General features: G+C 36.4%; 1 protein-coding gene across 4 annotated transcripts in view; it reads left to right on the top strand.

The window, feature by feature from the left end:
* Positions 1-24,672, top strand: part of MAP3K13 (mitogen-activated protein kinase kinase kinase 13) — a 161,102-nt gene that overhangs the window by 16,268 nt on the left and 120,162 nt on the right. The window contains exon 1 of one of the 4 annotated variants that reach the window (XM_061413639.1): positions 7,864-14,692. The exons of the other annotated variants lie outside the window; for them this stretch is intronic. The gene's annotated coding sequence lies outside the window, so the exon portion shown is untranslated. Of the gene's footprint in view, positions 1-7,863; positions 14,693-24,672 lie in introns of those variants that run through there. 4 annotated transcript variants of the gene reach the window in all.

The following is a 24,672-nucleotide window of genomic DNA, read 5'->3' as shown; positions in this document are numbered from 1 at the left end:
AAAAGTATTAATAAACAGAGCAAATAAAACAAAGTGCTTTCTGGACATGGTTTTAGATATTTTAAAAAATCATTTGCAATTACATGTGGAAATTAAATAAAAATCTTTTAAATCTAAAGTTCATATTAAACTATGGGAGGAGAATTTTGCTTCTGTTTAAGATGTAGAAAGTTGCAAAGAGAACATTTCTCTCACTCCGAACATTAGAAAAACCTGATAATCCACAAAGACATGACTTTTCTTGAGTCCATGAGAGAGTTGGGTTCACAAGGCAGTCAGGTAAACTGAAATTCCAAAGACAAGCCCTTCTGAGAAGAGATGGGGCACGGAACTGTTTTTTACCTTTGGCAGAGCATGGGAGGAAGCAGTGACCAGCATAAAAGGGTGGTTGCTAAAGAAAAAGTTAAAATTTTAACGAATTCTTGATGTCTGAATATGGGGCTAGAATAACAGTCTAGAATAACTGGGAGCCCCAGACACAAGGCAGTCTGCACTCACTCAAGCTCTTCTCTACAGATACCTGTGTTAATTTCCTAGGGCTGCCAAAACACAAGTGTCACAAACCAGAATAAGCTAAAACACCAGCAATTCTATCATAGTTCTGGATGCAAGAAGTCCAAAATCGAGGAGTTGGCTGTGCTGTCTGTCTCTCGGAAGATTGTAGGAAAGAATCTACTCCATGCCTTTCTCTCTCTCTCCTTTTAAAAATTGATATTGGATAGTTTTTATTATTTTTCATTTTTGTTTTATGTTGGAGTATAGTTTATCTCCCTGCATTTCTCCTAACTTCTGGCATTTGCTGACAGTTCTCAGTATTGCTTGCTTTGTGACAGCATAGCTCTAATCTCTGCCTTCATCTTCACGTGATTGCCTTCTTGATGTGTGTGTGTCTGTGTCTCTGTTGCGCCTTCCCAACGTCTTAACCATTTAAGTGTACAGTAGTGTTACCTTTATGCACACTGTACAGCATATAAGTTTTGCCACGTTCTGTTCTCATTTCATTTGTCTCAAGATATTTCCTAATTTCCTATGTGTTTTCTTCCTTGATGTGTTGGCAGTTCATAATGTGTTTAATTTCCACATATTTGTGCATTTTCCCATTTGTGTTCTTCGGCTCCTGAAGTTGTTCTTTTTTTTATACTTTATCTTTGCTGATAGTCTTGTTTTGTTCATGCATCATTTCCCTGATTTTCTTTAGTTGTCTGTGTTCTTTGTAGCACGTTGAGCATCTTCAAGATGATTGTTTTCATTCTTTGTCAGGTAATTCATGAACCTCCATTTCTTTAGGGTCAGTTTCTGGAGATTTATTTTGTTCCTTTGGTTGAGCCATGTTTCCTCCTTTCTTACTATGCCTTCTTGTTTTCTGCTGGAATTCGCACATTTAAAAAAAAAACTGCTACCTCTCCCAGTTCTAGGGACTGGCTTCATAAGGGGAAGACCGTCACCAGTCAGCTCTACTGAAAATTCTGGGAGCCTCTCAAGCCTTGTGTGAAAATGCATCTTCTCTGAGCTTGTATGAATTGTATTGTAAGATCTTACGGAAAAACCCAAATGAACTTTGACCAAACAAGTATCAGTTCAGTTCAGTTGCTCAGTCGTGTACGACTCTTTGCGACCCCATGAATCGCAGCACGCCAGGCCTCCCTGTCCATCACCAACTCCTGCAGTTCACTCAGACTCACATCCATTGAGTCGGTGATGCCATCCAGCCATCTCATCCTCTGTCGTCCCCTTCTCCTCCTGCCCCCAATCCCTCCCACCATCAGAGTCTTTTCCAATGAGTCAACTCTTTCCATGAGGTGGCCAAAGTACTGGAGTTTCAGCTTTAGCATCATTCCTTCCAAAGAAATCCGAGGGCTGATCTCCTTCCCAATTAGTTTATTTTTCAGGCGTTTGTAGTCTTTTGCTCCCTCTGGTGTTGATCTATAGTATTGCTGGTTTTCTGGTTCTAGAACCAGTCTGCGAGCTCTCTTCTGTTGTCAGTGGGACTTGACTTCCTAGGAGTTGAGTCAGAGGTGTTTCGAGTTAACCAATTTTGTGTCTCAAAACTATGTCTCTAAAGAACTCAAAAGAGTGGAATTTTGATCTGAGTAGTACCTTAGGACTTTCTCCTACTTTAGAATGACTTTTCTGGGGAATATTCCTAGTAGTACTCCTTGTTGCTTCCATTCTTTGAGAATGTCAGTCTTGCAGTCCCATGCATCTGCTGTCATTCCCTGAGACATCTTTGCTCATTTTCTTGTCAGCCCAGGAAGGTCTTCAAGACTTCACATTCTCTTTAGTTATTGTTTGACTCTCCTTTCCTTCTCATTCAGCTGTTTTCAAAGAATTTCTGTGCTTTTTTGGTTGAAATTAAGAGAAAGAAGAAAGGATGGGGGGGAGAGAGTCAGATACATTTTTTAAAAATATGGTGGTTCTATGTATTTGCTGAAATAGTTTATTAAAATATTAATTGCATCACTGTTTTAAAAGAAAAAGAACAGTCTGAAGTTCTATTAAGAAAATGGATGAATGAACTTCAGTTCATTCATTGTAATAAATTTCATCAGTGCATTATAGAGCATTTATCAACATGGATCAGTCTCAAAAAAAGTTGCCTAAAATAAGTTTTGGAAGGATCTTACGAATTTTCATAAAGATGAAAAATAGTACAGTCGACCTCTTAAATAACATGAGGACTAAGAACACTGACCCTTACACAGTCAAAAATCCACATATAACTTTTGACACCTCTGAAATTTAACTACTAATAGCTTATTGTTGACAGGAAGCCTCACCTATAACATAAACAGTCAATTTATATGTATTTTGCATGTTATATGTATTATATGTTGTATTCTTTTTTTTTTTAATTGGAGGTTAATTACTTTACAATACTATAGTGGCTTTCACCATACATCAATACAAATCAGCCATGGGTTATTCTTATAGTAAAATAAGCTAGAGAAAAGAAAATAGTATTAAGGAAATCATAAGGAAGAGAAACTATAGATACAGTTGTTTAGTCGCTAAGTCATATGCAACTCTTTGCAATCCCACGAACTGTAGCCCACCAGGCTCTTTCTGTACATGGGATTTCCCAGACAAGAATACTAGAGTGGGTTGTCATTTCTTTCTCTAGCAGGTACAGTGCTGTGTGCTTAGTGGCTCAGTCATGTCCGACTCTTTGCGACCCCGTGGACTGTAGCCCACCAGGCTCCTCTGTCTGTGGGGATTCTCCAGGCAAGAATACTGGAGTGGATTGCCATGCCCTCCTCAAGGGGATCCTCCCAACCCAGGTCTCAAACCCAGGTCTCCTGCATTGCAGGCGGATTCTTTTCTATCTGAGCCACCAGGGAAGCCCAATAGGTACAGTACTGTACCATATTTATCAATACCATATGTTTACATCTGTTTACAAGATGAGCCATCTGTCAGTACCTACATCAATATTGTGTTATGTGATACAAAACATGGTAGATGTTATCCATGTTACTAACACTGGACATCAAAAATGAAAAAATAATGAGATAATGTGAAAAAGAAATTCATATTTATACAGATATAACAATTGATACAGATTTATACAGATATAACATTGATAATGAAGAAGTAGCAGTATGACTGCTTTATGGAAGCTGAATGTATCAGTATGATTGCTTCATGTTAGCTCAGCCTATACACTAGTGAGTGAATCATTATAAAATTTTCATGGCATAGATATTACTATATTATTCATAATGCAATATTAGAAACACTTAAAAAAAAGCCTTATCTATGATAATAAGCTATTTCTCCATTTAGAGAGGCATAGTGTATGGTAATGTAATTCTCTGAAAGCAGTTATAAAACAGAAAATGAACACATTATTTTTATATTAATATCACTTACCTTATGCCCATGTTAGGATAGACTAGTATCTATGTGTACTTTTATGCATTCATGACATAACTTTTTCTTAAGTTTTTCAATATTTCTAGGCTATCTGGTTCATCTGAGTTTTTTCAAATTGTCACAAATTTCCAATTATTTTTCCAGTATATTTATTGAAAAAATCCATGTGTGAGTGGACCCACACAGTTCAAACCTGTGTTGTTCAAGGGCCCACTGTACTTTTGGGGGGATGATGAACACTATATTCAGAAGAGTGATTTAAGTGTTAGAGAGAAGTATGTGAATTTGCAAGAGTACCAAGAGTGTTGAAAATTTGTCTATTTTGGAAATTATCTGACAGAATTCTGGAAAGATGAGATAGTGGTGGGAAAGGGGTGAGTTTTAAAGTTAACTTGATGAAATATGTAGCCAAATGGGATCTTTTTTCATAACTAATGTATATGTTACACAGTAAACGATTCTTAAACATTAGAATCATCCTGGAGGAGTAATTTAACAAAAAACAGATTGTGTGTGTATATGCATGCACGCATTTTAACAAAAACACAGACTGCTAGGCCCTAACCTCGAGTGTCTAATTCAGTAGGTCTGGGTGGGGCCTGAGAATTTACATTTCTAACAAGTACTCAGGTGGTACTGATGCTGCTGGTCCAGAGACCGTAAGTTGAGAATCATTGCATTAGAAAAATCCTGGGAAAAGAATATGGAGATGCACAATGAAAACAGCAAAATCACATATCTCTTTCCTCTAAGTATCACTCCTTTTGGAAATGCCTCCTAAAGAAATTGAAAAAAAAAAAGAGCAAAAGCAAATTATTATAACAAACAAATTTTGCTACCGTGCTGTATTGCAAGTGGACTATTAACCTCCATTGCTTCCAGGTCCTACTTTATAAAGTGGGGATAACAGTATATTTTTAAATTGGAAATATCTCACAGGGTTATTGTGAAGATTAAGTTTTCAGAACAACGTCTGACTTAATACATATTAGCTATTCTTATATTTTTGGTTAATAAGTTGCAAAACTAACCATAGAGAAGAAAAGAGAAAGAGAGAGGTCTGAGCAGAAGATATCAGTATAAGAGTCAATAGGATATAAGAAGTCAGTAAGAGAAAATGTTAGTCATTCAGTTGTGTCCAGCTCTTTACAACCCCATGGACTGTAGCCCACCAGGTTCCTCTGTTCATGGAAAGAGGAAGAATACTGGAGTGGGTTGCCATTCCCTTCTTCAGGGGGTCTTCCTGACTCAGGGATTGAACCTGGGTCTCCCACATTACAGGCAGATTCTTTACCATCTGAACCCCTAGGGAAGCCCTACTAAGAGAAAACCCTGAACAAAAAAGGCACAAGATATTTTTCCTTTACACATGAAAATGAAATTGTACCTTAGAAGCCAAAAGACCTCTTGACTTTGCATTTGAGAGTTTACTGTTTGGGAATTTATTTATTACACTGTAATGGCCTATGTGGGAGAAGAATCTTAAGAGTAGATATATACAAATAATATCGTCAAAAGTTTTTTTTTTTTTTTCCTTTTTACTAACTAGATGAGGATTATGAGGTAGAAACAGAAGAGAGAAGTGCTTGGAAGAAAGCAATTTGATTATCTAGTTTTTCCTTCCTCCCTGCCACCAGCCTGTACACTTTTATTCCAGCTTCATTTCAAAAATCAGGTTGCAGTTGTACATGAAATTATTATCCCATTTACTGTGCCTTCCTAAATTGGAGGCTGTAGGGACTGGGAACATAGTGAGCTGTAATTATTGTGATGTCATGCTAATGGTTTAAAATTTTTCTTTAAAAAATATTTTATATTCTTTAGATAGTACTGAAGCCATTCCAGCCACTATTATAAAATAGTGCTGAGATATTCTAGGAAAAATATCAAGGAGCAGCCCTCCCTTTGCTGAACTTGCCCTGATACTCTTTCCCCATTCACTCTTGTGTACCAATTCAACTCAACGTCTGAAATACGAATATATTCTGTCGAAACTGAGATTATGAAATGTTTGATTTTTTTTTTCCTGTGCTGTAAACAGCACTTGAGAGCAAGGTAGATGACTGGGCTCAAATTCCAGAGCATACTTATCGTGCTTTCACCCTCTGAAAATTAGGGAGAGAAGTGCCCAGGGTGAAACTAGGGGTGTGGCCTAAACTGGGGAGATATTTCGTTTCCATTCCACATAATTCCCTCTATTGCTTATACTCTGTATTGATTTTCTGTGGCTCAGGGTTGGTTTCCGGACTGCCTCACACTTGAAAGGACAGGTTTTGCCATAAGCCTTTAAACAGTAAATCTGAAATAACTTCCTCTCGGTGAAAATAGGTATTTTAGAAAATCTGCAATAAAGCAGAAAGAATACGTGCTTTATTATTATGCAGGTAGTTATGCTAATGTAACAGGAATTAAATGTGTGGACTAAGATTCTCACTTCAGCATTATATATTGACATACTTAGAAATTGGGCTTTGATAGCTTGGAGCTATACAGGGTGAATTTCTTGCACTGGGTGAATATGTGCAGTTTTTCTGTGTCTAATTGACCGTATAAATATATACTGTCAAATACAGTTAAATTTGATCTTTTCTTAAAAGGTCCAAGGGAAAAAAGCATTTCATTTTGTGTAAAGTTTATTGATTCATCAGCAATAAACGTCTGAGTTCAAGGTACAGAGACAGACACCCCTTGGCATGCCATGATAATGTGTCATGTGAAAGTAGTTTCTGTTTGCAATTTCCAGATAGATACTCCAGAACTGACAGGGGAATTCCAGCAAGGTCAGTCACCTACTCAGATTTTAAAGAAAGAAAAACAGCAAAGGAGAAAAAAAAAGCCTTCGTGTAAACATTAACCTATTTGCTTTTAAGTAGCTCTCTCTTTTCTTTTTTAAATATTGAAAGGAGAGCTCAAACTGGGTTTCCTTTATATTCCAAATCAAAAATAATAAATTTAGTTAACTTGGAAGTTAAGTTTATATCTCTGTGGTCTATGATAGCTCTTCTGCATTGGCAAAATATCCAGTGCTTAGGAAAATAGCTTCCCAGTGTCTAGCTCTTAAAACACAAAAAGGCAGAGTAGAGGCAGGAATTCTTAAACTGTTTTCATTACGTTTTCTTTGATAGTTATTATCAGATGAAACAGATCTAGTTCTTGCTCTTGAGGCTTAATAACCTGCCCTTAAGTGACACTGAGAAACAGGCATTTGACTAAGCAAACATGGCTGGATGTACATGATGAATTAAAGTATTGTCAGTCCATAAATGTCTTTTGTGTGGCCTAAATACACAATGAAATGTGGACTGTTTAGAAAATAGCAAGAAGAGTTATTCATCCATAGGCTGGCAGTTTATTCAGTCCTGATTCTTTAAATCTGTGTTTTATTTAATGTTAACATTTGCATAATGATAGCATATTGAATTTAGTCTTAACTTTTTGTTATTGTATAGCTTACAAATTTTTCCTGTTGCAAACTGTGTGTGCGTTTGTAGGGAAAGGTTCAGTGTCTGACCTGTGGTGTTCTGTCTAGTTTGATGCTTTCTGTCCCTCCTGTTCCATGCACCTCATACTGTTGCAGAGATCACAGATGATCTGCTATCTACTGCTGGACACAGTAGGGCTTTTATATTCTTATATCTGTAACGCTTATTGAATAACTATATACGGAACATATGTGTCCCTACCTCCCGGTTTTATAAAAGCAGTATGACCATTATTCTCTAATATCTCCTGTGCAGTCCTCTGTGATCCCAAGCTTTTCATCCTCCCTCTGAGGTAACCAACGTTCTGATTTTTTTTTTGGCTGTAATCTGCAACTTGTGGAATCTCAGTTCCCCAACCAGAGGTGGAAACTGTGCCCCTGCAATAGAAGCACAGTGTCCTTCCAGAGAATTTTGTGTTAATAATTTTCTTGTCCTTTTTCAATGGTTTTATCACATATCTGTGTATCATTAAACTGTTTATTAGTTTTACTTGTTCTTGAGTTTTATAAAAATAGAATTATATTGTATGTATTTTTCTGGGACTTAACTTTTTTTCTGTTCAGTGTTACAGTCTTAGATCTATCCACGTCAATGCGTATAGTTGTTGCTCATTAGTTTTCACTGCTGTATAACTTTGCATCATATGAGTATTCCAGAATTTATTGGCAGAGGAGTTGATTGATGAACATGTGAGATAGTCCCATTTTTAGTTATTATGAATATTGCTCCTATATGTGTACATATTCCTGACTATACATCTGCCACATACATGTAAGAACTTCTCAGTGTTTCCCAACCCTTTTCATGCCATAGCACACATGGAAAATTATAGATAATATTTGTACAAAGCTTTCCATTACAGGAATGAAGCTGTGTCTCTGGCCTGGGGGCTTCTTCTTGGCTGAAGGGTTGAGGAGATCCATATCTGGGCACCCCTGTGAGATCCACCCCTGGGCACCCTCCATTTGTTGCCCACCAGGGTGCCATGGAACAGCAGTTAGGAAGCTGGGTTAAGGTGTGTACCTGGGAGTTAAATTGCTGGTTGTAGGAACATGCTTCTTCATCTTTTCTAGATCATAACAAATTGCTTGGTGACACTAGTAATTCCATTTAACTGATATCCAAAGTGCTTGTATCAATTCTCATTCCTTGAATATATATTTAGGACAGAAAGGGAATCACTGAGAATTCTACCATTTTCATGATAATTAAGGTCAAGTAGGAAAACAAAATAATGTATTATTCCGTAGGATATCATTTCAGATTTCCTTTCTCAGAACATGAGAATGTCAGCATTTTTTTTAAGAAGTGACAGCAGAGAGTTATAGGAAGTAGATGATGTTAAGAAGTGACAACATGCCTCTAACAGTCCAGGCTGAATGAAATACGTGTGAAAGCTATAATTTTGTCTTTCAGATTCAGTGCTACATTAACTTTTTGTTTCTTAGCCTCAAGAGGTACTTTCAGACAAGGTATACAAGGTGGAGTAGTGAAAGCTATTTGCTCTGTTGGTAACTGGTATTGGGTTGGCCAAAAAGTTTGTTCAGGCTTTTCAATACCATCTTACAAAAACCCAAACGAACTTTTTGGCTAACCCTATAGTTTAGAGATTCAACCATTTAGAAAAGAAGCTGGTTTAACTATTCTTAAAATTGATTTTCTTTCAAATCGTAAAAAATCCCTAAGTATCAGAATTACAGTAGGGTAGTAAATGTTGATATTAATTTCTTCCTTCAGATGACATTAGACTAGATAGTTGATTTTTTTTTTTTTAATTACTAATTGTACATAGTTTGCCATGACATTTTCAAGAAGCGCCTGTATATCACCTACACTGTTACTGCTCTAATGGTTTTCTCACACAAAAGATTTAAAAGAAATCTTTACTTGGTGGAAGCATTGCCTTGTGGTTTGTGGACCAAGACTGTTTAAAATTAGATGGAAAATATCAGAGCAAAGCTTTCAAATATATGTTTAAAGCGTCTGCCTACAATGCAAGTGACCCGGGTTCAATCCCTGGGTCGGGAAGATCCTCTGGAGAAGGAAATGGCAACCCACTCCAGTACTCTTGCCTGGAAAATCCCATGGATGGAGGAGTCCGGTAGGCTACAGTCCATGGGTCGCAAAGAGTCGGACACAACTTAGCGACTTCACTTCCCTTCAATGCCAAAGTAGTATGTTAATTTACTTGGCAGCAAATTACATATGAAAACTACACTTGCATTTTACCAATAGACCATACACTACACATCAGCCAAGATTTCAGCTGTTTTGTTATAAATTAGAATTTGAAGCATAGTCACCAATTCTTGCATTAACATCATGTTTACAGTATATGTTTGTATGTGTATGCTTATATATATACATTTATGCATGTGTATATGCACACATACCACACACACATACATATTTACCCTATGTATATATGTCTGTATATATTTACACACATATATATGTATATGGTATTTGTTGGTACTTAGTATATATTCATCATTCTCAAATAGCATTGATAAAGCATCTAAGTATAGTTGACAATGTGACTTCCTTCTCAGAATGTAGCCAAGCTTACCTATAAACATAAAAGATAAATAATATATGTTACATGAATAGAAATATCAAATAATGGCAAATATAATAAATCCAATATTTTGTTCATTATTTTTCTTCTTTGAATGTGAAATGTTTATTGTAATTTGCCATGTGGGGCCATAGTTCACTGAGTTATTTTTAAAATTATGGTTATCTTGAGTTTTAGTAGCAAGACCACATTTCAGGATAGCTGACCATTATATAGGTGCTTCTCAAATTTCTGCCCAAGTACCCCTTTATGGAAGGGGTGAGTGTATTTGTAGCCCTAAAAGAAGAAGGTGACTCCCATGCTTGAAATTTTAGGAACTGTTTGAATTTTAGAAACATATGCAAATTTTGCATTCTTCTCTCCTGTTTGTATATTTTCCTCCAATGAAGCTGATTCTACAAAACAATCTATGCCGTAGCTTCGTATACCCAGTTTGAGAAGCATGATAATAAATGGAATCCCATTTCTTGAAGGCCTTTGACTCAGAATTGCTCTCTTCTAAGAAAACTTTGATTTCTGTGATCTGGGTTCCATTTAGGCTTCTCTGAAAGTGAAAAGGTCTCCTGAGTGACCTCCTTTGCCATCAGTTCTCTCTCTTTAACCTGTCGTGTTGTAGTCTTTTGTATATCCTCATTTCTTGTACAGTACATTTGATGGAATACTTCTTTGATCTTTTATCTTCGTTTCCCAGAAGTTACCTCACCATGCTTGTTCTCAAAAGCCTCTGTCTGTTCCTTCCCTGTCTTCTTTGCTTCTATGCTCTTTCCCCAATTGTGTTTCTGTTCTGCGGCTCACCTTTGGCCTCTCCTTCCTCACTCTATCACCTCTCTCAGCTATCCCAGTCTGTCCTCTCCCCTGAACTCTCATCCTCTGATATTCAGAGGCCTTTTGGACAATCGAACTAAAACATTTAGGGTCACTCTCACATCCCCAGTGCCTTGCATAGTGCCTGGCGTAGTAAGTACCAACAAATATTTGCTGAATGAATTAATTACATGCATCTCATTCCCCTTCAAACCAGCTTCCTCTTCCAATTTTCATCTTTTGTCCCTAGTTTCATTATTCTTCTCTCTCTCCACTACTGCAAATATTTGATTTTTTTTCTTCTGAAATATATTATATCTATGTTAGTTCTTTTCATTGTGTTTTCATTACTTTTACCCTCAGGCAGGCCTTCATCACCTCATGCCAGGATTACTCCCACAGTTTCGCATCTAGCCTCTTTGCTTCTAATCTGTCCTCTCTCCAAGCCATTTCTACCATAGCTGCCCTATTAACTTGTTAAATGTTTCTTGTTTTAATAAACTTTTTATTTAGGGAGTAGTTTTAGATTTACAGAAAAGTTGGAAAAATAGTACCTTCACCTAGTTTCTCAGATGGTAACATCTTATGTAACCATGGCTCATTTGTCAAAATTAAGAAATTAACAGGGGTACGTGACTATAACTAGAATCCAGACTTTATTTGTTTTTTGCCAGATTTTTTACCACTCTACTTTTTCTTTTCCAGGATGCCATATTGCCACTTAGCATATCTATATTTTTAAGTAGGTAACATCGGCTTGGGTAAAAATTCAGAAAGGACAAAAGGATGCATAAGTCTCCTTCCCACCTTTGAACCATAGCTACCAGCCCCTTCCCTAGAGAGAACCCACTGTTTCTGGATTCTTGGATGTTCTTCCACAGAGATTTTCAGTGTATTCTGTTTGTCTCTCTCTGTCAAACATACACACGCAAATAGTTGCATCCTACATATAGTGCTCTGTACTGTACCTTTTTAAACTTAATACAGCTTGATCATTCTTTATCAGCAACATAAATATGCCTTGTTTTCTTATTCTACTGGGTATCTGCACTATAATTTACCAGTTCCCTTCTCATTAACATCTTTAACTTTTGCAAACAGTGCTGCAGTGAATATTTATGGACACGTTATCATTTTATATATGTATTTTTTTAGTTATTGTTCGGTCAGAGGGGATATGTATTCATAATTTGATTGCCAATTTGCTTTTCAGTGGTTTTACCAATTTATCCTCCATTATTTACCCATAACTTCACCAACACTGTGCCTTATGTGACTTTGAATTTTGCCAGTTTGATAGGTTAAGATGTCGTTGTATTTTGAACTGTGTTTCTCTTTTAATGAATGAGGTAGAGAGTCTTTCTATATATTTAAGAGCCATTTATATTTCTTCTTTTGTGAACTGTTCATATAACTTTGCTCATTTTTCAATTTGATTATTAATGTACTCATAATTTTATTTTCCTTCTTTAAAATATTTCAGTTTTACCTATTTTCTAATATATTAAGTGTAAATCCTAGTTCCCTTTTCAAGACTTTACATCATATGTCTCAACCCTAGTTTCACACTACCTTCCAACAATCACTACTGCTCTGACGAGTCTGGGTTTTATACTCTTACAAGGGCACACAGTCCTCACCCCAGCCTTCTTTCATAGTGGCCCCCATCTCCTCCCTCCACTATGTCTTCGAGACAGAGATTGTTTTCACTTCCTACAACTGGGAAAACTTCCTTTTAATTTCAAGTAGACTTCTGGAAAGAATAATTAATTGATAGTTTGTAAACTCTTATAAAAGAAAATGATAATCACTGAGACAGCACTGAAAAACAGAATAACTGCTGACATCAAACTAACCGCATCTCCATTTCCAGAAGCGTTCTAGTGGATTGGTATGCTGTAGACACACCTTTATTTATTAAGGCATTGATTTTATCCTTCTGATATGCTTGAGAAGTTAAAAACAGTATAGGCTACATGAAAGTAAGTGTTTTTATAGCTGATCAGACTTGTGTACCCAGAGAGTATTGATTTATGGACCAAGGTCAAATTGAAGATCTCTAATAACAGGACTCTGTTCTCTGTTTCAGAATTCTGTTCTTGATCTTGATTACTCAGTGTTTATTTATTGATAACTTGGTAAATACATGGAGATGAAGCCAGTGCAGTTAGGGTTAAAAAGATATTTCTGATGACAGAGTACAGAGGCATGATTCAAAATTACCTTAATATTAGAAGGATGGGCTAAGGGGGGAAGGATGGGGTGAATGGATACTTATGGAGTTTGGGATGGACCTGTACACACTGCTATATTTAAAATGGATAACCAACAAAGACTTATTGTATAGCACATGGAACTCTGCTCAGTGTTATATGGCAGCCTGGATGGAAGGGGAGTTTGGGGGAGAATGGACACATGTATATGTATGGCTGAGTCCCTTCACTGTTCACCTGAAGCTATCACAACATTGTTAATTGGCTATACCTCAATACAAAATAAAAAGTTATAAAGAAAAAAAAAGCAAGCTACCAAGTTTGTCAGATTTTTAAAAACAAAGTTTTAAGTATTTTTTTTTCTTCATCAGACTTCATTTGGCATATTCTATCAGTTTGGGGTTTATGTTTTCAAAAAGACATTTTGAAATTAAATTACCTATATTTCTATTGCTGCCATAAAAAGTGGTCACAAGCTTAGTGGTTTAAAACAACACAAATTTATTATCTAACAGTTCTGTAAGTCAAAAATCCAATGTGGGTCTCGTGAGGCTAAAACCAAAGTTTTTTCAGGCCATGTCCCTTTCCAGAGGCTCTAGGGAGGAATGTGTTTCCTCTGGCCATTTCCAGCTTCTATCAGCCCCCTTCCTCCTTCTTAAGCCAGCAAGAGCAAGTCAAGCCCTCACATTGCCTCTCTCTTACCAAAGCTGGGAAAAATTGGACATATCCAGATAATCTCCCTGTCTCTTAACCTTAACTGCATCTACAGAGTCCCTTGGCTGTGTAAGGTAACAGATTCCAGTGATTAGGGAATGAACATCTGTGGAGGAGGTCATTATTCTGCCTGCCACAGTGCTTATTGCAGAGGATCACCAAGATAGTGAAGGGGCCAAATTAGGAACAAGAATCAGACTAAGAAGAATTGAAGATGATTCCAAATATATTGCTTAGGAGAGAATAAGATAATGTTTATAAAGTGATTAGTGTAGTTAAATACATAGTAAATGGTTTTTGCTCCAAAGGCTAATGCTACAAATTATAGAAATATAGTAGCTCAGAGGGAAAGAAGCTTAGGGATGTGGAAAGGGATGATGCAGCATAATATTTTATCTTGTGAAGAGCAGAATTTGGCAGGGACGGGGGGGTCTTAAGTTCTCACTTTACATTAGATCAGCAAGTGGTTTCAATGTCAGAAAGCACTACGTTTAATAAGAACTCTGCATTGTTTCCCAACTAGTGAAAGAGCTGGGGCGAATGGAGGTGACGGGGAACTATAATAGAAAAGCAACTTTCTGGCCTCTTTCTGCCATGATTATACCATGTATGCACTCTGAGGAGGTGGGAGAACTTTTATGAAGCAAGATTTTTGAATCCCAGAGGATTATTGTGTTGGTTGGTTGGTTTGGTTTTTCTAGGAACATAGGGAAATTCCCTCTGAAACCAAAACCCAGCCATCAGAGATTAGGAGACTCTTCAGGCTTTCTCTGTAATCTTCCATAAATTTGCCTCTTTAAACATGTCCAGGTAAACCTCTGAGAAGTTGCTGATAGGTGGTTATCAAGCAGAAGTTTAATGAACAAACCCTCCCACCTTGTTGGGTGGTAGCTTCCAAGGCCATGGTAAATGTGTATCAGTGAACCTGATCCAGAACCAGCCAGGAAGGGAACAAAGTTTAGTCTGTGAGGAAGCAGGCAGCTGCTGGTAGTTTCATGCTGTCTGATCCGACTTCAGGTTGCTGCAGTGTAAGTACTTTTTTTTTTAATATTTTCATATTTGAATATGAAAGCATGGTGGAAACAATTTCTAAGATTAAATTAAGGTACTAAATCTTGTATACTAGACCTACTTGCAAGAAAGTTTCAGCATTTCACAATAGTTTTATTTTTTATTTTTTTTTTTAAGAAAAGGAAAGTCCTAAAGTCTTTCAGCAAGTATTCTGCTAACACAGGTCCTCCTGCTTGCATGAGATGACTTTTAATGTCTTGTCTTTGATTGAGTAAAGGTGCTTACGGTCAGAAAGTAAAAGTGATGGAATATATATCTGGTGCCCAAAGATTGATTATTTCCAAGTAGTGCTGAAATTTCTCCCTGATGTTCTTAATGGTTGCTGTCTCTTTAGTTTAGGCTCTTGTTACAAGATTATGTTAGCAAATATTTAGTAGTCTCTCAGGTAATTAAACTGGAGCTTTTGATGTTCAAAGAAATCAAATGAATGAGAACTAAGTAGAACTAACATGATTTAATCAGATATTGGGATCCTAAATTTAAGAGCAACAGAGTGTATTTTCAAAGAGGAGGAACTTTGTGAAATGGATGGAAATGGCAAGCAGCCTTAGAAATTTCTTGCAACTTTGGAGAAATATGTTTTTTAAGACTTTGACATATGTACTAATTTTCCAGACTAAATTCCCCATACTGTCCTATGTAAAATAAATTTCATATTTGAAGTTAAAATTGTTGCAGTTCAGCTGTTGTAGTTCTGCTTTGGTACTGGGATTCCAGGAAGTACGCATTGTTATACAAACATTGACTCTATTGAGTGCAGCTACGAGAGTGTTAAGGTTGCATTTGGTGCTAGAGAGGTTGTTATTTTCTATTTCCCTTTTGCCATGATATATCTGGAAAAAAAAATCTTGGTACTGGAAAATGGTATAACTTTGAACAGAGAAACAAATTTTGATGCGGTTAATATATAAAAGTTATAAAGGCTGGCTGTGGGCCAGTAGCCTTTCAGATCATTCAGGAAGTACTGATTGTTTATACGGAAGTACTCTGGGTTTCCCCTTTGCTCTGGCTTTGCCTCAGACCTCAGGGACGTTCAGTTTATTTTTCTAGTCTGCCTCTTATTCCTGCTGGACTTGAGTGACAGCCCACGTGGCAGTACTGGGCCCCAGCTGGCCCTTGGTGGAATAGAAGCCCAAGACCCTGTCCTAGGCAGGTTCTAGGACTGTAATAAACTGAGACGTTGGTTCATCCTGTAGACGGCTGAACTGCAATGATTCTAGGTTCCTGAGCTGATTAAAACTTTGCCAACTCAGTAGCTGTTGCTGGGCCGGTTTACTTATTTAGTAATCAGTTCATGGAGGAGGGGCGGGGGTTGGGTGTCCTGGAAGAGAAGCCAGTATGGCAGGTGACACTATTACCAGGGAAGCAGCTGTTTACTAACCGTATTTGAAGTATTTCGGTCCTTTAACCACCTGGAAGAACACACAGGTGTGCCCGGGCTTAATCTTAACCAAGATACTGTCAGGTTTTTTTTAAAAACCTCCGGTAGCTGTCTTTCACACCCAGACCATTGCACATACCCCATGAAGCCTGTATGATCTGCTTTCTGACCCCTGTTGAACATCATGGCCTACTTCATTCACTTCACAAAGTTTGCTCCAGCTACATAAATGTCTTGCTATTTCTAGAACACATCAAGCATGTTCCTGCCCCAGGGCGTGTGCTGCCCTGCCAGGAAAACTTTCCCCTGCAGAATTTCTGCCTTCTTTGCATTCAGGTCTCTACTCAGATACCTCCTCCTCAGAGGCACCACCACCTCACTTCTGCTACATTGCTGCTTTTTCCTTCATCCTGATTTACTTTTCTTAAATAATTTATCAGTAAAATATATAGTCTTTCCCACTAGAATAGAAGTTCTATGAGGGGCAAGAACTACATCTTGTTCAGTGCTATATTGCCAGTGCCCCAAATAGTGCCCACTGGACATACAGTGTATACTTGGTAAACATTTGTTTTATGAATAATTTAATATCAGTTGGTACCACTAAAATTTATTTTTAAGCATAGAACTCCACTCCAGTATTCTTGCTGGAGAATCCCATGGACAGAGGAGCCTGGAGGGCTACAGTCCATGGAGTGGCCAAGTCAGACATGACTGAGGAACTAAGCACACACACACACACACACACAGGAATTTTCATTGAGTTTTTTGAATAGGTGATATATTCACATGGTTCCAAGACCAAAACATATTAAAAAGTTATTTTGAAATCTTCCCACCCCAGTCCCCTATCCATTCAGTTCTCATTCAGGACCCCCAAATCACTATTATAATTTTTATTACTATTACTATATTTTATTATTATCCTTTTCCTATATCTAAAGTTTCTTTATATATCAAGGAATTATAAAATTATAAATAGATTCCTACTTTCCTCCTTTTTACATATACTATTATATATACAGTTAATTTTATCACTTATATGTTGAACCTCTTTCCATATCAGTACATGACAAGCATTCTCATTTTAAAATAGCTGCATAGTATTCCATTGTATAGATGTCTGCTGGCTCAGTGGTAAAGAACCTGCCTGCCAATGCAGAAGATGTGGGTTCCATCCCTGGGTTGGGAAGATCCCCTGGAAAAGGAAATGGCAGCGCACACCAATATTCTTGCCCAGAAAATCCCATGGACAGAGGAGCCTGGCAGGCTACGGTCCACAGAGTCACAAAGAGTCAGACACGACTTAATGAGTAAACAACAACGAAAAACCAATCATCCAGTAACGGGCATTTTGGTTATTTCCAATATTTTTCTTTTGTAAACAATGCTGAAATTCACAATCTTGTGACTGTATCATCCCATATATTCTTACAGTTTATCTGAATGATTAAATTCACCAGAGTAGAAACGCTAGATCAAAAGATGCCGTGGCTATTGCCTAATTGCACTCCATAGGGATTGTTTCTATTTGTATTCCCCCAGCAACAAACATATAAGAGAGTTATCAGACTTTCAGATTTTTGCCAATCTGATAACTTAAAAACTGGTTTCAGCATAGTTTTTTTTTTTAAGAATTCATAATAAAATTTGTGTTAAAGTTTTCAAAACAATTTAAAAATTTTAAATTGTGATTTTAAAAAATGTAACATTTATCATCGTAACCATTTTTAAGTGTACAAATCATTAGTTTTAAGTACTTTAACATTGTTATGAAACAAATCTCTAGAACTTTTTCATCTTGTAAAACCAAAACTCTTTACCTATTAAATGGCAACTCTCCATTTTCCTCTCCCCCATTTCCTAACAACCACCATTCTACTTTCTGTGAATCTGACTAGCATAGATACTTCATATAAGTGGAATCATACAGTTTTTTGTCTTTCTCAATTTAATTTTTAGTTGGAGGGTAATTGCAATGTTGTGATGGTTTCTGCCATAGATCAACATGAATCAGCCAAAGGTATACATATGTCCCCTCTCTCCTGAACCTTGCTCCCACCTCCCTCCCCATCTCACCCCTCTAGGTTGTCACAGAGCATCAGCTTTGGGTTCCCTGCCTCATACAGCAAATTCTGACTGTCTGTTTTACAGATAGTAACACTTTTTGTTTTTTTGTGAGGCTTGTTTCACTTAACATAAAGTGTTCAAAGTTCATCCATGTTGTAGCAAATGACAAGATTTCCTTCCTTTTTAAGGCTGAATAACGTTCAAACGTTCCATTGTGTTGTAGATATCACATTTTGTTTATCCATCTATAGATAAACCCAAAAGTGGGATTACTGGATCATATGGCAATTCTATTTTCTGAGAAACCACCATACTGTTTTCATAGTGGCTATACCATTTTAGCATTGTTTTAATTTTCATTTCTCTCATTTTGAGTAGTGTTGAGTATCTTCATGTTCAAAAGAAACTGCCTTTTGTGTGTGTGTGAACTATTTATATATTTGTCCTTAGTAGGAGTTTTTCTATTATTAATTTGAAAATATTTTTTGCTTTTGTGCCTCTGAGTTTTCCGAATTTAGAAGCTACTCATAAGTAGGTAGAAGTAGTCATAAATACAGGTTTGGAGTAAGAGTGCCTAGGTTTGAACTCTAGGTCTGTTGATGTGTGTTTGTGTGTGCGTGTTATTCTCTGTCGTGTCTGACTCTTTGCAACCCATGGACCATAGCCTGCCAGGTTCCTCTGTCCATGGAATTCTCCAGGTAAGCATACTGGAGTGGGTTGCCATTACCTTCTTGAAGATCAGTTGATAGGTGTGCAATATTGATTGGGCAAATTACTGAACATTTCTGGGCCTTGGTTTTCTTATCTGTAAAATAGGAGTAAAATTGAGTTGTTATGAAGATTAAATGAGATGATGTATATTACATGCTTAGTATAAGGCCACTGTGATAAGGCAAGGAAAAGAAATAAAAGGCCAAATTTCAGAAAGGAGGCAAAACTATCATGATTCACACGCAGAAAGATTGTATACATAGAAAGTCTTATAGAAGCTATAAAAAATGATTTCAACTAATTAAAGAATTTAATTAGGCCACAGGTTATAATCAATATAAAAATTGTATTTGAAATAATTAGAACAGCTAAAACAATGAAAAAATAAAAGCAAATATCACCATTAAATTACCAAACACATAGAAATAAATATTTAAAAGAACACAAGACATCTATACTGAGAACTACAAAACATTTCTGAGAAAAACTGAAGATCAAAATTAAAAGTCCTATATATACATAGGTCTGTATATATATATATATATATACAGTTAACCCTTGAACAATGTAGGCATTAGTAGTGCTGATGACCCTTGTGCAGTTGAACATCTACATGTAATGTATAGTCAATCCTCCACATACACAGTTCATCCCTCTGAGTTCCAAATCTGCAGATTCAACCAACCTCAGATCATGTAGTACTATTGCATTTACTACTGAAAAAAAAAACTCAAGTATAAATGGATCCACTCAGTTCAAACCTGTGTTGTTCAAGGGTAAACCATACCATGATCATGGATTATAGAACTCAGAACTGTTGAAATGCCAATCCTCCTGAAATTGATCTATAGAGTCAATGAAATCTCTGTCAGAATTCTAGCAGGCATTGTCAAGCCGATTCTAAAATATATTTGGAAATGCAATGGATATAGAAGAGCTAAAACAATCTTGGGAAAAAAAAACAACAAGGTGAGAGATTTATAATATGTGATTCAAGACTTAAAAGTTACAGTTAATCAAGTATTACTCTAAGAATAGATGAATAATATCAGTGGAAGAGAACAGGCAATCCAGAAATAGGTCACATGTATACGATTTTTTATCAAAGTGGCAAGTAAATTAAATGGGAAAAAGATAGTCTTTCTAAACATGTTGCTGGTTGAAGTGGATTTGATTCACATCTTCACATCCTCCACATCTTTCTCACTTTATACATAAAAATTAGATAGATATGGACCATAAATCTAAATACAAAACTCAGAACCAAAAACTAGGAAAAACAAAGAAAAGTGTATTTGCAGCCTTGGAGTATGCAAAGGTTTCTTTAGTGGGACACTAAAAGCATTAATCATAAAAGTACATTGAATAAAATTAAAAGAGCTTATATTCTTACTGCAAGACTTCTCAGGATTTTATTAACATTTCTAGTAAGAAGGTCATGCAGCATTTCTCAGCATGTTTGACCACAGAAGCCTTTTTCATCTAGAACATTAAAATACAGTAGTGAGTATGGCATAGGATAGACTTGAAGAAGGATTGCTTTGGTCCTCTCCTCAAAACATACTATTTTTGAGAATTGTAATAAGTTAATGATCACTTTCTCCCTCTTTGATGTGAATCACTGTAATTTCATCCATTTCAACATAGTAAAGAAAACCCTTCTGCCAAAAGAGCTGTGATCACTTCTCATCCCATAACGACTGTTCAGCCAGCCAACTTTTACAGTTGTTACAACTGGTAGGATTTTGGGCTAGTATCACATTAGACTGAAATTCACTATAGTAAGACGAATAAAGAGTGACTAAGAGTACTAAGCATTTTGCATTCTGCCTGCTACTCATCCCATATGATTGTTTGGCCTGCTTTGCCCTGCTAACTCATTGCCTGGCAAACTCCAAGTTGTTAAGCCCTTGCTTCTCTCAGAGGCTTAGGAGTTGGTAAACTCCTATAGTAATCCCAGTTCCCAGCTTGAAGGTTTTTTCCCTCCTGTCTATGGAATTCCTAGTCTCTGACTCATAGTTCACTGTCCTAATCACATTCCTCTTCCTGTTGTTTCTGCCCATGAACTGATTTTTATGGAATGTGGATTATCACCTAAGAAGTAGGAGAAGAACCAAAAAAGAAAGTAGAAGGAAATCAACCTCAAGTTTTAATTAAACCATAATTTACCTAAAGGCTATTCAGGGAAAGAGATCTTAGGAAGAAGTCAAATAATGTTGTGATGTCAGTAGAAATATATATATGAAAGTTTAAAGAAGTAGCCCTATAATGTCTTTGAATTATATTTTAAAATTATATTTTAAAAATTGACTATTATAGTATATATTATCTAAAATTTATCCTAAATGCAGAAAACTCATAGCCAGATATGGAAATGTTATCTATGACATCAGAACAGAGCTCTATCTGTGGAAGGACTGTATATGACTGGACATTGAAGTGTTAGTTGTTCAGTCATTTCCGACTCTTTGAGACCCCCATGGACTGCATGTAGCCCACCAGGCTCCTCTGTCCATGGGATTTCCCAGGCAAGAATACTGAAGTGAGTTGCCATTTCCTTTTCCAGGGAATCTTCCCAATGCAGGGATCAAACATGGGCCTCCTGCTTTGCAGGTGGATTCTTTACCATCTGAGCCACCATGGAAGCTGTGACTAGATATTAAGAAGCTTTAATTTTAGATATGACATTAAATTGTTTTTTGGTAGTAAATAAATATATTCTTGTAAAGAAAGAAATTATTGCCCTGACCCTCATTTTGCAGGAAAAAAAAATATACACATAAAATATATATTTGTGTGTATACATTCACGTATATGTACACACACATGTATACACACATACCAGACTGTCACAGATACTTTTCTTGTGTGCTATCTCATTTAATCAGCTCTGTTCATGTCTCAACTTCCTCATCTAGAAGTGAGGTGATAATATCTCACTCTGCCTTCTTCACAGAATACCAAATATAATCATAACGAGATAATAAAATATACTACTTTAAGCATTACTCAAGAATTTAAGGACTAAATCTTGAATGCCATGTTGTGAGATGTTTACCAGTGTTTCCATAGTAAAATGGTGTGATGGATCCTGGTAAAATTCATTTCAAAATACATTTGCAATACAAACTTGGCAGCAACAATTTGCACAGCTTGTTCCACAGACATCAAAGAAATGATGGAACACCTGCAAAGTATAGAGCAACCTTTTTTATGCTTCTCAATAAATACAACACAAAGTAAACACACCCTTTGCAGTACATTATGACACACCTCATCAAAAAACTGGCAAGGGAGATATATACTTGGGCAAATGCTTGGACATAGGATAACATCATAGATGACAGAAGAATTTTACATTAGAAATTGAAAACCAGTTTTTAGTCTGTGTAATAACAGTATAAACAAAAAGGTAAGCCTTACCTCAGAAGGCACCTAGGGATCATGGGGAGTTAAACGGAACGATGTTTATATAACTCTACTGCTTATTAACCTGGACCTGGGAGCTGAAAGAAACTTGATCTCTTTCTAGCAGCCTGATCCTTTATTATAATCAGAATGGAAGTTTTTTTTTTTTTTTTCTAATTTTATTTTATTTTAAAAGCTACTGAACCCTACCTCTAGACTGTCTTTCGATTGACCTGAAAAACTTTCATAGTTTAATAAGATAATGGAGGTAGGGGCCACAGTGCCTGCCAAGCGTCTAGGAAACTGTAAGTTTTCCTCTTTAAAGTTCCCTAAAATGTCTGCTGCTGCTGCTAAGTCGCTTCAGTCGTGCCCGACTCTGTGCGACCCCATGGACTGCAGCCTACCAGGCTTCTCCGTCCATGGGATTCTCCAGGCAAGAACACTGGAGTGGGTTGTCATTTCCTTCGCCAAGGCATGACAGTGGAAAGTGAAAGTGAAGTCGCTCAGTCGTGTCTGACTCTAACCCTAAAATGTCTAGGGGATCATAAACCAGGAAACGAACCCATCAAAGAAAGACCATAAAAAGTTACTAATTGAAAAACTGAAAAAGGCTGCCTTATAATCACTTATCTGGAAAATGATTAGACAATAAGGTCCATAGGAACAAACATGAAAAGCAAAGTGGTTTATATGGCTGCTTTGGGCAACTGTGAAGGAAAAAATAATTTTGCCAGAACTTTTTCCAGTTGAAAGTTTCAAGGATAAAGTTTTCACATAATACTCTAAAGAAATCACATGAGATACATGTTAACAGCAATAAGTGCAAATGGGAAATGACCAACCCATAAGTGGATATTAATAGTTCTGGTTCATGGAATAAAGAACAGAAAACATTACATACATACAGAAAACCTTACATACTGGTAGAGAAGTTACCTTCCCTCAATAGAAAGACCTTTATGCCCATCTAATGAATTATGTTTTATTTCTAGAATTTCCTTCTTACTGTTCTTTTATACTTTCCATCTCTGTGATAAAATTTCTTTTTTTAAGATTCCATATATAAATGATAACATACAATAATTGTCTTTCTCCAATTTCACAAAGCATAATGCTCTCTAGGTCCATTTGTATTGTTGCAAATGGCAGAATTTCCTTCTTTCTTATGACTAATATTCCATTGTGTGTGTGTATATATGTATACCACATCTTTATCCATTCATCTGTTGAAGAAGGCAGATTACATCCATATCTTGGTTAATAATGCTGCTATCAACGTTGGGGTATATGTATCTTTTCAAATTAGTGTTTTTGTTTTTTTCATATACCTACCTAGTGGAAATGCTGGATCTTTTGACAGTCCTATTTTTAGTTTTTTGAGGAGCCTCCATACTGTTTTCCAGAGTGGCTACCAACAGTGTACAGAGATTCTCTTTTCTGTGTATCCTCACCAACATTTGTTATTTGTGGTTGTTTTGATGATTCTGACAGGTATGAAGTGAACAGGAATTTTTAAAAAGTATTTTATTGATATATAAAAGTACTTCTTTTATTGATGTCTCTGATTTAATTTGTATATGGGCAGTGAACATACTCTTTTAAGATTTCAGTCTGGAAATAATATTAAGAAACACTTTAAGTTTCAGAATAAGGTCTTTGTTAGTGTAGCTATCTTTTCACTTCACGTTTTCTGCAGTTGCTAAGTGCAGTGTTCCATGAGGTTAGGCAAGATGGTTAGGGCAAGATGGTTGATAGTACTATTTAAATCTATCTGCTGATAGGTTTCTTTTGTCTACTTCTATAAATATCCATTACTGAGAAAGGAGTGTTAAAATCTCTGATTGTGGATTTACCTATTTCGTTAGTTCTGTCATTCCATGCCTTGCAGCTCTGATGTTGAGTGTGTCCACATTTAGGATTATTATGTCTTCTTGATGAAGTGGCCCTCTTAATATTATTAACTCTCCCTCTTTATCTCTGCTAATGCTCCTTGTCTTGAAGTCTACTTTATCTGATAATAGTTGCATCAGCTTTTTTATGCTTAGTATTTGAATGGTATATCATTCCCTCCTTTTACTTTTAAATTGTCTGTCTTTTAATGTTTGAGCTGTATTTCTTAGAAATAACATACAATTGAATCTTCCTTTTTGTAAATCCAGCCTTGGTCTCTACCTTCTATTTCATCTGCATTTAGTGTGGTTTCTGACATGGTTGCACTTAGGTGTACTCTGTGTTTAGTTTTCTGTTTATCCCATCTAGGCTTTTTGTTTCCTCATATTCTTCCATTGACTGATTAATTGATTTTATTTTTTATTTTTAATGTAAATTTATTTAATTTTAATTAATAAATTTATTTTTTGTTTCCTC

The sequence above is a fragment of the Bos javanicus genome, chromosome 1 (assembly GCF_032452875.1).
Source record: "Bos javanicus breed banteng chromosome 1, ARS-OSU_banteng_1.0, whole genome shotgun sequence".
In the NCBI taxonomy this organism is placed as follows: Eukaryota; Metazoa; Chordata; class Mammalia; order Artiodactyla; family Bovidae; genus Bos; species Bos javanicus.
Note: the sequence above shows the minus strand (reverse complement) of the source record. Positions and strands in the feature narration are given on the sequence as shown.